This window comes from Neoarius graeffei, chromosome 13 (assembly GCF_027579695.1).
Source record: "Neoarius graeffei isolate fNeoGra1 chromosome 13, fNeoGra1.pri, whole genome shotgun sequence".
In the NCBI taxonomy this organism is placed as follows: Eukaryota; Metazoa; Chordata; class Actinopteri; order Siluriformes; family Ariidae; genus Neoarius; species Neoarius graeffei.
Window position 1 is genome coordinate 47,554,544 of NC_083581.1, and position 14,114 is coordinate 47,568,657.

The following is a 14,114-nucleotide window of genomic DNA, read 5'->3' on the forward strand; positions in this document are numbered from 1 at the left end:
CAACATCCAGACCCCACCAAACTGTTTACAGTAGAAGTGGATGCATCAGACACAGGTGTAGGGGCAATCCTATCCCAGTGGTTTGGTGAGAAACAAACTACATCCAATAGCCTTCTTCTCGAAAAAAATTTCTTCAGCAGAGAGGAACTATGATGTCAGCGACAGGGAACTACTGGCCATTAAGCTAGCTCTCGAAGAATGGTAGCATTGGCTGGAGGGGTCTATTCACCCTTTTGTTATTCTCATAGTTCCATAAGAACCTGGAATACGAAAGCCAAGAGACTAAACCCTCGTCAGGCCAGGTGGGCATTATTCTTCATAAGGTTCAATTTCACCATTTCATTCCACCCCGGTTCCAAGAACACCAAAGCTGATGACCTATCTCGCAGTTTTGGGTCTACAGTACGCACCAAGATCCTGTAACCCATCCCATTCTCCCAACTCAGTGCTTTGTGCAATCAATCACCGGGGACTTGGACAGAGAAATAAGAAGGGCTCAACCACAACATCTTCCCCACAACCTCCCTCCTGGTCTACTCTATGTGCCCAAGCAGTTTCAAGGGCGACTCATTACATGGGTCCATGCATCACCTGCCACAGCACATCCTGGCAGCCACCGCACTCATCTTATGTTAAAGAATAAGTATTGCTGGGAAAACATGCTGACAGAAATTAACCAGTTAATAGCCTCTTGTTCCACTTGTGTTCAGGCCAAAGTTCCTTGAGCCCTTCCTGCTGGCAAATTGTGCCCCTTCCCCATTCCTCAGAGACCCTGGTCCCATATAGCCATTGATTTCATCATGGACCTCCAGCCCTCTGAGGAGAACACCATCATTATGGTGACCGAGGACCGCTTCTCGAAGGCTCTCAAACTCATCCCCCTACCAGGCATCCCAACAGCATCCTAGACAGCAGAACTCCTCTTTCAGTATGTTTTCAGGTACTATGGTATCCCAGAAGATATAGTAAGCGACAGAGGATCGCAATTCATTTCTTGTTTCTGGACCTGTTTTATGAAGAGGTTAGGGGTGGCTATAAGTCTCACATCAGGTTACCACCCTCAGTCCAGTGGCCAAGTTGAGAGAGCCAACCAGGAGATCGGTTGCTTCCTGAGAATCTTCTGCATGCGCAACCAGGGGGACTGGGCACGCTTTCTCCCATAAGCTGAGTATGCACAGAACTTCCTCAGACACTCCGCTACACAGCTAACACCATTTCAGTGCATACTTAGCTACCAACCACACTTGTTCCCTTGGGACGATGCACCAAGCCAGGTACAGGCGGTAGATGAATGGTTTACACGCAGTCAAGCAATATGGGAGGAGGTTCACCAATGCCTCGAAACAATCAACATGAAGTATAAGAAATATGCAGACAGACATAGAGGAGAAAACCCAGACTTCTCCCCAGGCAACAGAGTATGGGTGGCTACTGTAAATGGCAGCTAATTTGTTTATGGTAAATGATGCGGTTCTGCCACTTTGTGCTTTTTATTTCGAAGAGCACCGCTCTTCTTCTACTACTTCCTGTTATTGCTGACGCTAGACTTCCTGCTCCCGTCTCATTGTAACGACATGCTCTCATTGCTCCAGAGTTGGTAAAACATGCAAACAAATTATTTACTTGTCATATTCTGTGTTGAAACTTGTGAGAGGTTATTTTATTGTGGTTTGCTTCATTTTTTTGTGTCATTTGCATGTCACATGCAAGGACTGTCACTGCAAGGTGTGTGTGGAAGATAGGCTGCTAGCAGGCAGAGCTCAAACTTAGCACCCTTGGAAGCAGAAGGAGGTAGGAGGAGACTAATGGTGTATTCATTGTAAAAAGAATGGCTTATTTTATTTAAAAAGGAAGGAAACTGTCATTATTTTTATTTAAATAAGAGCTACAACCCATAGTTTAAAAGGCTAATTTAATGTAAAAATTCATTATTTAAGTTTAAAAATGTAAACATGATTTCTATGTATTATTTGTGGAAATATACTATGGCATTTGTATTTCTTGTCCATTTTATAGTTTTCACGGTGTCAGAATGCCAGTGGTAAAAAGAGGAGAGAAATAAAGTTGCACCAGTCGAAGCTCTCTGCATCTTGTGTGGTTAATCCAAGTGGGCTGCTACAGTGAAAACTCCTTGGCTGCAACAGACCTGCCATCCCTGCAGAGAAGCTGACGCCATCTCATCTGTGATCCAACTACCAACCTGATACCAGCCAGCTGATTCCACTCGCACCCACATCCTGCACAGGCAAGATTAAAAGGGACAGCACGCTTAAGGTACAACTATGGATGCTGAAAGAGACATTGGGTGCCAAGGAGCAAAAGAAGACTATTTATACACACACACGCGCGCGCGCGCGCGTACAAGCTTACGGCATAACTGAAGTGCCTTAAATACTAACATCATATTTTGAGGTCAAAATAATTTGTGAGCTGGTTCCCAACACATAACAGTTCTTAAATTGGTGAATATTTCAAGACAAATGGCACATGTTTATGGAATAATAAATCATGACATGTCTGTTTATGAAAAGGTTTAAAGGGTGAAGCTCTTTAGCTATAAATGTCTACAGCGCTTACTGTATTTACGACATCTTTGTTGTTACTGTTTTATGCAAAAATCTCTTTGAATGTCCATAATCTGTAAATGCTTGATATAATAATTACTCTGTGGTAAAAGATAACTACAGCTTATAGACCCTTTTCAGTCACGTGACCTTCGTAAACGCGACCGCCATTTTGGACATGTAGTGGACTTCGGCTCGAATCGGTTTGAATGCGAGGAAGGCGACAAACATAAAAGAAAAAGGAGCGAGATGCAGAAAACTGTATTTACTAGTTTACTGTAATTATGATCTGGCAGCTATTTACACCGGATCCAGTGTAAATAGCTGCCGGAGCCAACGTCCGAGCTTGCTGGAGTGCGCGCACTCTGGCCGGCCGCGAGCTAGCGCGCTCCGGAACCTCGGAAGTTGGTTCCGGCAGCTATTTACACTGGATCCGGTGTAAATAGCTGCCAGATCATAATTACAGTAAACTAGAATGGAATGTTAACAGCAATGTAATGCCTTTTCTGGCTAATTTTATTCGTCTTACCTCCAACAAAGTGGTCACTACACAAGCATTGGTATGCCGCTATCCATCTTCTCCGTCGGTCAGCATCTACCGGGATCCAATAAAATGATAACCCTTGCCTTGTTTGTTGATGGTTACTACATCCAGGTGCACAACAATATAGTGGCATGATGGAAGTCTTGCTGAAAATAAACACTTTCTTTGCTGCCATTCCTCAATGCTGGTTGTGGTAAACTACTGGTAGTACATGTCCAAAATGGCGGCCGCGTTTGTCGTGACGTCACGTGAAAAGGGTCCATAGGTGTGAATTCAGGCATAAGACAATCAAAAGCCATGCCAGACTTAAAGCAGTTGCACAAACAAACAAGTTGTTACTCCCAACAGAGAAGACAGACAATCATACAGACACAGCATTCAGGTCCAGCTCACGTGAGAGAAAGCTAACAGAGAGAGGCCAAGAAATGCATGACCAAGACATCAAAAAACGTGAAAAAACATTTAACAAGGCGACTCTTGGAAGCTAGTAGCAAGGGAGACTAGGACAAAATTAAAAGCCCTCTGCTCATTTGAAGACCTCAGTAAATTACATGAAGATATTCAAGCAAAGTACAATGCTGTAAACCTGCAGTATGAACCTATTCTACGTAACAGTAACACCACGCCAGAGATTGTCAAAAAAATGGACACTTGTGTTATGCTGATAAAGGAAATTCGTGACCTAATAAGCAACCGTCTAGAGACTATTAATGAAGATTATAATGATCAACTTGAAAAGGAAAGAGTAAGAGAAACGTTAAACAAAAATGAATATGGGTCTGTCTTTGATCACACCAAAACTGAAACTGTAAGCTCATCAGAGAGATCAAGCAAACACTCTGGCTCAGCCAGTACCCACGGCAGTAGAGTAGATGCAGAAGCAGAGCTTGCTGCTAAGCCGGAACAATCAAAGGCCATGGAAGAAATTCAAGCACATTTTCACAAGTTAGAAAGTGAATGTGTCGTGTATTGGTTGTAATACTGTAGTTACCAATAGGTGGTGCTGTGACATTACAAGGCTGTGCTGTATATAATGAAGCTGCACCAGTAAACGTTGTTCAGTCTGCTACCAGCTGTCTCTTCCTTGAGTCACATACATTACATGGTGTCAGAACTAAATTAACCCAGAATTATAAAAAATAAAATAAAATAATAATAAAAAGAAAAAAAAGAAAACATGGAGCTGCAAAAACCTCCAGGGACGTTAAGCTTAGAAGGTAATCTAGCTGAAAACTGGAGAGTCTGGAGTCAAAAGTTCGACATATATCTCATCGCTAGCGGAATAGCAGAGAAGTCGGAGAAAGTAAAATGTGCTACTTTTCTCCATGTTGCCAGAGACGACGCCATCAAAGTATTCAACACGTTTCAGTTTGACGACGATGTTGATGATCTGGATGTATTGAAAGATCTGTTTAAAAACTACTGTGAACCTCGAAAAAACCTGACATACCAGAGGCATTTGTTTTTTACGAGGGTACAAAGAAATACAGAGTCCATTGATGCATACGTCACTGATCTAAAAAACAAAGTGAAAAACTGCGAGTTTGGAGAGTTAACCAAGTCATTAATAAGAGACAGAGTTATATGTGAAATCACAAATGATCAGATCCGAGGCAGATTGCTAAGAGAGCTGGAGCTGACGCTACAGAGAGCAGTAGACATTTGCCGTGCTAGCGAGGTGAGCCAAAGCCAGCTAAAAAAACTACATGAAGAAACTAAAGTGCCGGTTCAGAAATTACACAAGCAAAAAACACATGGAAAAAAGGAGAGACCACAAACACAATCAAAGAAAGAAAAACCACAAGTAGACTGTAGAAAATGCAACATATAAACATGAGCCAAGGAAGTGCCCTGCATATGGCCAAACCTGCAACTCTTGTCACCGAAAGAATCACTATGCAAAAATGTGCACGAGCCACGGACAGGCAGAAATCCGACAGAAAATACAAGGTATTGGAAGTGACACAGCAAGTGACAATGACATGTTCATAGGGACAATTGAGCTGAAACAAACAGAAATAAGCCATGTGAACAAGCTAGATAAAGTAGATGTGCAAACAAACAAAGATGACTGGACTGTAACACTGAATATAAACAACCAGACACTCACTGTACAGATAGATACAGGTGCTGACTGTAATGTCATATCCAAGAGAGAATTGGATGCACTGAAACTGAGTGAAAAGAAACTGGACAAATCTTGCTATAAGTTAGTGGGTTTTTGGGGGCAAAAAGAAAAGCCACTAGGGCCGAAGACCATTAAATGCCAATACAAGGACAAAGAGCTTGATGTGGACTTTCAAGTAATAAAGCATGATGCTAGAGCAGTACTTGGAAAAGAGTCTAGTGTTGCGCTTAGAGTGGTGAAGAGGATTTATGGAGTGGGAGAAAAAACACAGACAGACATATTGAGTGAATATGAGGATTTATTCACAGGACTGGGCTGTGTTCCGGGAGTTCATCATATTCAGGTAAACCCAGATGTCACACCAGTGATTCATCCTCCCAGAAAGGTCCCAGTGGCCCTGAAAAAAGACATTGAAAAGGAACTAAAAAAGATGGAAAACCTTGATGTCATAGAAAAACAAACAAAGCCCACAGAATGGGTCAGCAGCATGGTGACAGTTGTGAAACCAGACAAGATAAGGATATGTCTGGATCCACAGGACTTAAACAAAGCAATAAAAAGAGAACACTATCCTCTGAAAACAGTGGAGGAGGTTGTTGCTGAGGTGCTGAAAGCAAAAGTCTTCTCAGTTGTGGATGCAAACCAAGGCTACTGACAAATCCAGTTAGATGAAGAGAGTTCCAGACTATGCACCTTTAACTCACCCTCAGGCAGGTACAAGTTTAAGAGACTTCCCTTTGGAATATCTTCAGCCCCTGAGGTGTTTCAGAGGTGCCTGTCACAGCATCTAGAAGGACTGGACGGAGTCATCAATGTGATGGATGACATTCTTGTGTGGGGTGAAGACAGAGAGTCACATGACAAGAGGCTGAGGAAGCTGTTTGATCGACTGAGGAACATAAACTTGAAACTAAACAAAGACAAATGCAAAATTGGACTGAGTGAAATCAGCTACATAGGGCATGTACTGAGCAAAGATGGACTGAAACCTGACATGGACAAAGTGCGAGCCATACAAGAAATGCCAGAGCCAACAGACAAACCAGCACTACAGAGATTCATGGGTATGGTGCAGTATTTGGCCAAGTTCATCCCAAATCTCTCAGAAGTATCTGCACCACTCAGAAAACTGCTGGAAGGTGAAACCTCCTGGCATTGGGAGTGTGAACAACAAAGGAGCTTCACACAACTGAAAGAGCTTGTGAGTAACACTCCAGTGCTAAAATATTATGATGTGGAAAAGCCTGTCACACTGTCAGTTGATGCCAGTTCAGGTGGTTTGGGAGCTGTGATCCTGCAAGAACAACAACCTGTGGCGTACAGCTCAAGGTCACTAACAGAGTGTGAACACAGGTATGCACAAATAGAAAAGGAGCTGCTTGCAATTGTGTATGGATGTGAAAAATTTCACCAATATCTGTGTGACCCTTCACTAGCAGACAACGGTTTAGAAATAAGGCACACAGGAACCCAAACAGTGCTGAGAAAGTACAACTTCTTTATTCAAGACTAGGTTTAAAAGTATAAAATTTTAATCTTTAATATTCTCTTTTTATTATAAAAGTAACGCCAATAATTTGGTTGGTCAACACAAGACACATGCAACTTGGCTTAGAGTACAGGGATAAAGAAAATCACAAAGAAGGGTAGAAATCTTTACTCACTGGTTACACACCCTTATTAGTTAAATTCACACCAGTCCATTAGTTCACAGCAACATGACCCAAAGTCAGATAAGAAACGTGCACACTTAAGAGGATTCAAACCACTGCACACGGTATATCACTCTTGTTAGAACACAACAAACCCAGTGAGGATTCTCCCAAAACAAAACAAATAAGCAAAGCAAATTCTATGCTCCCTGACCCCAGGGTAGTATAGAGCAGCTGCATATGCCAAGGCTAGATGGGCACTCAGTAAAATTCCTAACCAAGGAAACCGGCACGATCCAAGAAAACAACAAAATAATAAAAATATAAAACAAATGAAAGCAAAACAGTGACTATTAACATTCTGCCACCACTATACACCGTCCTAAAACACACATTGATACAATGAATACAAAAGAATGTGTCCTGAATGTACTAAATATTAAGTTTTTTTCTTAAGGCTCGTGGCCTACCTGCGCTATGGTGGCGTCGTGCCAATTAGCTTACTCCAGCTCCCGGCCCAACTTCCCCGCTGGTACGGCTTGCATCTACAACGCAGTTCAATTTTGGCAAGGTTTACTGCCTAACACAAACAATATCGTACTGACACAGCATCGATGTGCGTGAAGGTGTAAGTGTGTGTGTAGTGTGCGTGTGCATACCTGACCACACAAACCACCGAGGGCACACCACATACGTCTTGTTGGCTTCTCTCGGATACCAGCTATACCTAAACATTTACGGTCATCAGTCCCGCATTCACCAACCCAGGTCTTACAAAACCCTTAATCAAATTACATAGCCTACTCACCAACAACCATGCACGTTGAAGGCTAGTAATTTCACCTCACTGTTGGAGTGATATTTCGAAGCTTCAAAAGTTTCACTTGTAGTGTAACTGCAGACTTCTAGACCTCACCAGCCAACTTGATGATGGTGCCCTGGTGAATGCTACAACTCATGTACTGTAAACCACTAATGAGACCAAATGATACTTTGGGACCCAACGCGAGATTTCAAAGGCTCTCTATGAGCGTCAAAGTACAAGTCTCCCACTTACAGCTACTCCATTCTGCCGGTTACATCTGTATGGAAGGCATGTTCAAGTAGAGTCAAATCACAGACTGTTGGAGACAATTTTCAAAAAGCCACTCCACAAAGCTCCAGCAAGGCTGCAGAAAATGTTGATGAGGCTACAGAAATACAGCCTGCAGGTGACATACAAGCCTGGTAAGGAAATGCACATTGCAGATGCATTGAGCAGAGCCAGCCTGAAAGACCACACAAATGGCAGGCAGGAGGACGAGTTGGATGTGAGCTATGTAGTCCAACAGTTACCTGTTTCAGAAGAAAGGTGTCAGCAATTCAAAGATGCAACAGAACAGGATGAGGAACTGAGACTGGTCAGACAAGCAGTACAGGATGGATGATCTAAGTCACGGAGTCAAGTTCCCAAGACAATCCAAAAGTACTGGACTTTCAGAGAGGAGCTGACATATTCAGATGGACTACTGTTAAAAAACTCAAAACTGGTTGTTTCGACAAAGATGAGAGAAGAGATGCTAGACAAAATTCATGAAACACATATGGGAATTGTAAAGAGTAAAGCAAGAGCAAGAGATATCCTGTTTTGGCCAGGCATGGCAAAACAAATTGAAGAAGTTGTGCAGAAATGTGCAGTGTGCAACAAACACAAAAAACACAATCCCAGAGAGCCCTTGATATCTCATCCAGTTCCTGAGAGAGCGTGGTCAAAAGTTGGAATAGAGCTTTTTCATTTCAATAATACAGAGTATTATTGAAAGGCGGTCGCATTTTTCTCTGCTCTCCCTCTCCCTTTTTTCCTTGCTTGTGCTCCTTTGTCTCATCTCGTCTGTCTATACTTTTGAGAGACTCTCTCCGCACTGCTCTCTAAACTAAAAAAAAAAAAAAATCATGGAATTGATAAACTGGTCTCCTAACGAAATTGACACGGTTTTCTCGACGAGAAGCCTGGGTTCGGGGGAACCCGCCTGTCCTGCCGGAATGTTCGCGGCTGGCTACACAATGGATGCGTGGGAGCAGTGGCGGGTCGTGTGCAGATTCTTTCTGTGGAGGACATTGAAGACATCTACCTATTTGGAACCATGATTACAGGACTTTTGCTGATTGGATTAGGCATTGCGCTGGTTTATCGAGGAAATCAGATAATGGTGACAGCTGTTCAAAGCCCCATAAAGCTGCCCGATATGATTGAAGTGGTGGGCAGAGCTGTTGGCATTCAGACTGTGGCTATTCAGAACTTGAACCACAACATGGATGACATCATGGAGAAGCTTTCGGCTTTGCAAAGAAAATGGATTGATTCGGAGACCAAATTGGACAAAATGGACAGACAGAGTGGACGTGCAAAAAATGCGTCTGCTCACCCCAAGACCAAACAATCCCAATCATATCTGCTTTCGGCTCCCTGAGACAGCACCAGCCTCGGCCAAGGCCGTTGCTGGGACAGCATCTCCCCCTGAAGGTCACTGCTGCGAGATGCTCTCGCATTCCTTCCCCCATTTCCCACGGTTGCTGCTTTCACCCCCAGTGTGACAAGCAGGTGCGTGACCAGTGCCCTCATGGCTGCAGGAGCGGACGGCTGCTTGCTTGCGCTGGGTTACCTTTACCTCCTCCCCTCCCCCCCTTACCCCCACCCCTGATCACCATGATTATCGTATTCGGAACCATGATTACAGGACTTTTGCTGATTGGATTAGGCATTGCCCTGGTTTATCAAGGAAATCAGAAAACGGTGACAGCTGTTCAAAGCCCCATAAAGCTGCCCAACATGATTGAAGCAGTGGGCAGAGCTGTCGGCACTCAGACTGTGGCTATTCAGAACTTGAACCGCAACAAAGATAACATCATGGAGAAGCTTTCGGCTTTGCAATGGAAATTGGGTCGATTTAGAGACCAAAATGGACAGAATGGACATATGGTGTAGTCGCGCAAAAAAGAATGCGTCTGCTCGCCAAGACCAAACAAATTCCAATCTTATCTACTTTTCGGCTCCCTAGCCAGCACTGGCCTTGGCCAAGACCGTTGCTGGGACAACAATTCCCCTGGAGAATACTGCTGCTAGACTCTCTTGTATTCCTCCCCCCTCTTCCCGCAGTCGCTGCTTCACCCCCAGTGTGACAAGCGGGTGCTTGACCAGCGCCATCATGGCTGCAGGAGCGGACGGCTGCTTGCTTGCGCTGGGTTACCTCTACCTCTTCCCCTACCCCCCACCCCTTCCCCCCTTTTTTACCCCCACCCCTGATCGTCCCCCTCCCCCCTTCCCCCCCTCAAGTCCTGAGTTTTCATGTTGTAAAGTGTACTTGTGTTATTTTGTGCTTATGTGCCGAGGTGTTTTTTTTAATGTTCCCACACTGTACTCCTCACAGGAGCATAGTGTGGGGGTTGCTTTTTTTCTCCTCCCCTCTCCTTGTGTTACTCTGTATTTTTTTTCTTTTCATCTCTGTCTTCCTGTCCTGTCTACTATGTAAGGACAGGTTGATGGTCAATTTTGCTGGTAGCGACCAGGGATAATAAAGGGTTCATTCATATGATGTGTGTCGACTACTAATCTAAATACCCAGAGATTTCCAAGTTGAATGGTACTACAAGCAAGCACATCATTACGGCTCTAAAGTCTATTTTTGCCAGACATGGTGTACCTGATGTACTTTATTTGGACAATGGGACACAGCTGGTAAGTGCAGAAATGCAAGAATTTGTGACCAGCTGGGAGTTTAAACACACTACATAGAGTCCAGAGTTTCCACAGTCAAATGGCCAAGCTGAGAGATCCATTCAAACAGTGAAGAATCTGCTGAAAAAAGCACAGGATAGTCTCAGAGACCCATATATTGCTCTATTGGAGTACAGAAACACACCACTGGATGGAGTAGGATATTCCCCTGTGCAGCTGCTTATGGGAAGGAGGCTGAAGACAAAAATACCTGTGTCAAAGTACCTGTTAAAACCAGGAGTATATAAACATGTACGGAGCAGATTGATGAACAGACAAAGTATGCAGAAATGCTATTTTGACTGTGGAACTAGGAAACTCCCTGAAATGAGGGAAGGAGAAAGGATACGAGTCAGATGACAGAACCAATGGCAACCTGCTGTCATTCTGAAGAAACATGATCAGCCAAGGTCGTACTTGGTACAGACTGACAATGAGCAGATCTACAGAAGGAACAGGAGACACATTATGAAAACCAAGGAAACCTTGAATGCACCACAACAAGAACAACATGAGACTGCTGAAAGTGTTCATGAGTCACTGCCACTAATGGAGAACGGACAGCAGCCTGCAGGGACTGAACCAGAACAGAAGGACTACCAAGAAAGTCACATGTCTGCAAGGTCACCACCGTGAACACCAAAATCATTGGTGAGAAAAGAGACTGTGAGCACTGACAACAGTGTAAAAACTTCAAGTTTTGGTAGACCTATAAGAGTTCCTCTTAGGTACCGGGAGTAATAGCAGAGACTGCTTAAGGAAGTGACATAATTAAGTTTTACCTTGTTTAGCGAGAAGATTTGAGTTACACATAATAATAATAATAATAATAATAATAATAATAATAATAATAATCTAAAGAAAGGGAGATGTTGTGTATTGGTTGTAATACTGTAGTTACCAATAGGTGGTGCTGTGACATTACAAGGCTGTACTGTATATAGTGAAGCTGCACCAGTAAACATTATTCAGTCTGCTACCAGCTGTCTCTTCCTTGAGTCACATACATTACAGAATGGAAACTCAAAGAGGCAAAAATGTCAGAAATTAAACAAAGAGAGGTGGAAATGCAACAACAGTTGGAGCAGGAGAGAGCAAAACTGCAGCAGTTACAAGCAGCAAAAGAGGTCGCTATAGCAGCAGCTCGTGTGAGAGCATAACAGTTTTGAAGGCTTTGAGAACCACAATGAAGAAATTAATGACAAAACTAGCTCTGCTTGCTACAGAATACAAACTGAACCTCAATTGAATCCAGACGCTGCTTCATTCCAACCCTGCCAAGCAGCTCCTGAAATGATGATGAGACAGGAGTCTGTCAGTCTACCTCAAGCAATCGCCAGCTCAGTAAGTATGAATCGCTTGCCAGTCCCTGAACCCACCACGTTTAGTGGTGACCTTTTAAGGTTTACAGATTGGAAGATGTCATTTATGACTCTGATTGACAGAAAACCACTCTCAGCAAGTGAGAAGATGTTTTATCTCAAAAATTATCTTGCTGAGAAGGTCCGGGTTTGAGCCCCGTGGCCGGCGAGGGCCTTTCTGTGCGGAGTTTGCATGTTCTCCCCGTGTCCACGTGGGTTTCCTCCGGGTGCTCCGGTTTCCCCCACAGTCCAAAGACATGCAGGTTAGGTTAATTGGTGACTCTAAATTGACCGTAGGTGTGAATGTGAGTGTGAATGGTTGTCTGTGTCTATGTGTCAGCCCTGTGATGACCTGGCGACTTGTCCAGGGTGTACCCCGCCTTTCGCCCGTAGTCAGCTGGGATAGGCTCCAGCTTGCCTGCGACCCTGTAGAAGGATAAAGCAGCTAGAGATAATGAGATGAGATGAATGAGATGATCTTGCTGGAGAGGCACGCAAAGCTGTAGAAGGTTTCTTTTATCGAGATTCAGAGAACGCATACAATGGAGCATGGAAAATCTTACAGGACGGATATGGGAACCCATTCATCATACAGAAAGCTTTCCATGATAAGCTCATGAAATGGCCAAAGATCAGCACAAACGACCCACTAGCACTACGAGAGTTCACCGAATTCCTCCAAAGCTGCACTGAGGCGATCCCACATATCAAAGGACTAGCTATCCTTAATGACTGTGAGGAAAACCACAAGTTGCTCAAAAAACTGCCAGAATGGATCATGCGCAAGTGGAGTCGAATTGTTGTGGATGAACTTGACATATCTGGCAGCTATCCAGATCTTGCATGTTTCACAGAGTTCCTGAGCAGAGAAGCACGGATAGCCTGTAACCCTATTGCTTCTCCACTGTTGATAAATTTCAAACCTGTAGATGAAAGAACCCCAAAGAGAGCCAAAGCTTTCAACACAAACATACAACCAAATAGTTTTGCTCAAGAGAAACAAGAAACAAACAGCAGTAAACCAATATCACCTTGCTCTGTCTGTAAAAGTAAAGCTCATGGCATCACAAAGTGTTCCACTTTCACAGCAAAGAGTGTTGAGGATAAAAAGGCATTCATCTATGAAAACTGGCCCTGCTTTGGATGCTTGAGAAAGGGTCATATGACCAAGGATTGTAAAAGGCGACACACGTGCAACATATGCAGCCGTCGTCACCCAACCTGCTTGCATGAAGACAAGAAGCAAGGACCTGTGGAAGCAATAACGAATAGCTCCACTTCCACAGAAGAATGTGCAAGCCAGGAAACACACAAAGTTGTGTCCCATACATCAATACAATGCGCTTCTGCTACCTCAAGTATCATCCCAGTCTTCGTGTCTTCAGTACAAGAACCACACAGAGAAATACTTACATATGCAATACTGGACACACAGAGTGACTCAACATTTGTCTTAGAAGATGTACTTGACAAACTGAATGTGGATGTCCAACCAGTAAAACTGAAACTTAGTGCTATGACAGCCATTGACACAATCATATCGAGCAAGAGTGTTCATGGTCTACAAGTACGAGGACTCTACTCTGAGAGCTGCATCCAACTACAGCAGACCTACAGCTGTGACTTTATCCCGGTGGACAAGTCTTACATTCCAATGAAGGAAACAGTATTACTGTGGCCTCATCTCAGAAACTTGGCAAATAAGTTACCACCCCTTCAAGACTGTGATGTAGGGCTCCTAATAGGATATAACTGTCCATCAGCACTGGCTCCTCTTGAAGTTATCTTAGGTGACAAAAATCAGCCGTTTGCACAGAGATCAGAACTAGGATGGAGTATAATAGGCTCATCAAACCTCCACCTAGACAGAAAAGGAAGTCAAAGCTTTGTGCATTGGCTCACAGTAAACGAACTGCCTTTTCCATCAGCAACAGATGTTCTAAAGGCCCTGGAAGCAGACTTCATTGAGAGAACTTATGAAGACAAATATGTGTCCCAAGATGTTCATTTCATACAGTTTCTCAGTAACCACATTGCACAGAAAGAGGACGGGCATTATGAGATGCCTCTCCCTTTCAAAGACAACAGTCCACCCAACCTACCAAACAACA

At 43.7% G+C, this 14,114-nt stretch overlaps 2 long non-coding RNA genes across 2 annotated transcripts; one reads left to right on the plus strand and one right to left on the minus strand.

The window, feature by feature from the left end:
* Nucleotides 1-1,554: 1,554 nt before the first annotated feature.
* On the plus strand, nt 1,555-4,177 carry LOC132896150 (uncharacterized). Its single transcript, XR_009655947.1, has 3 exons — nt 1,555-1,597; nt 1,711-1,791; nt 2,017-4,177. It is a non-coding gene; the product is annotated as an uncharacterized LOC132896150 (long non-coding RNA).
* Nucleotides 4,178-6,777: 2,600 nt separating this feature from the next.
* LOC132896151 (uncharacterized) lies at nt 6,778-7,842 on the minus strand. The gene is made up of 3 exons (XR_009655948.1): nt 7,697-7,842; nt 7,548-7,615; nt 6,778-7,433 (listed from the first exon to the last, which is right to left on the minus strand). It is a non-coding gene; the product is annotated as an uncharacterized LOC132896151 (long non-coding RNA).
* Between the last annotated feature and the right edge of the window lie 6,272 nt (nt 7,843-14,114).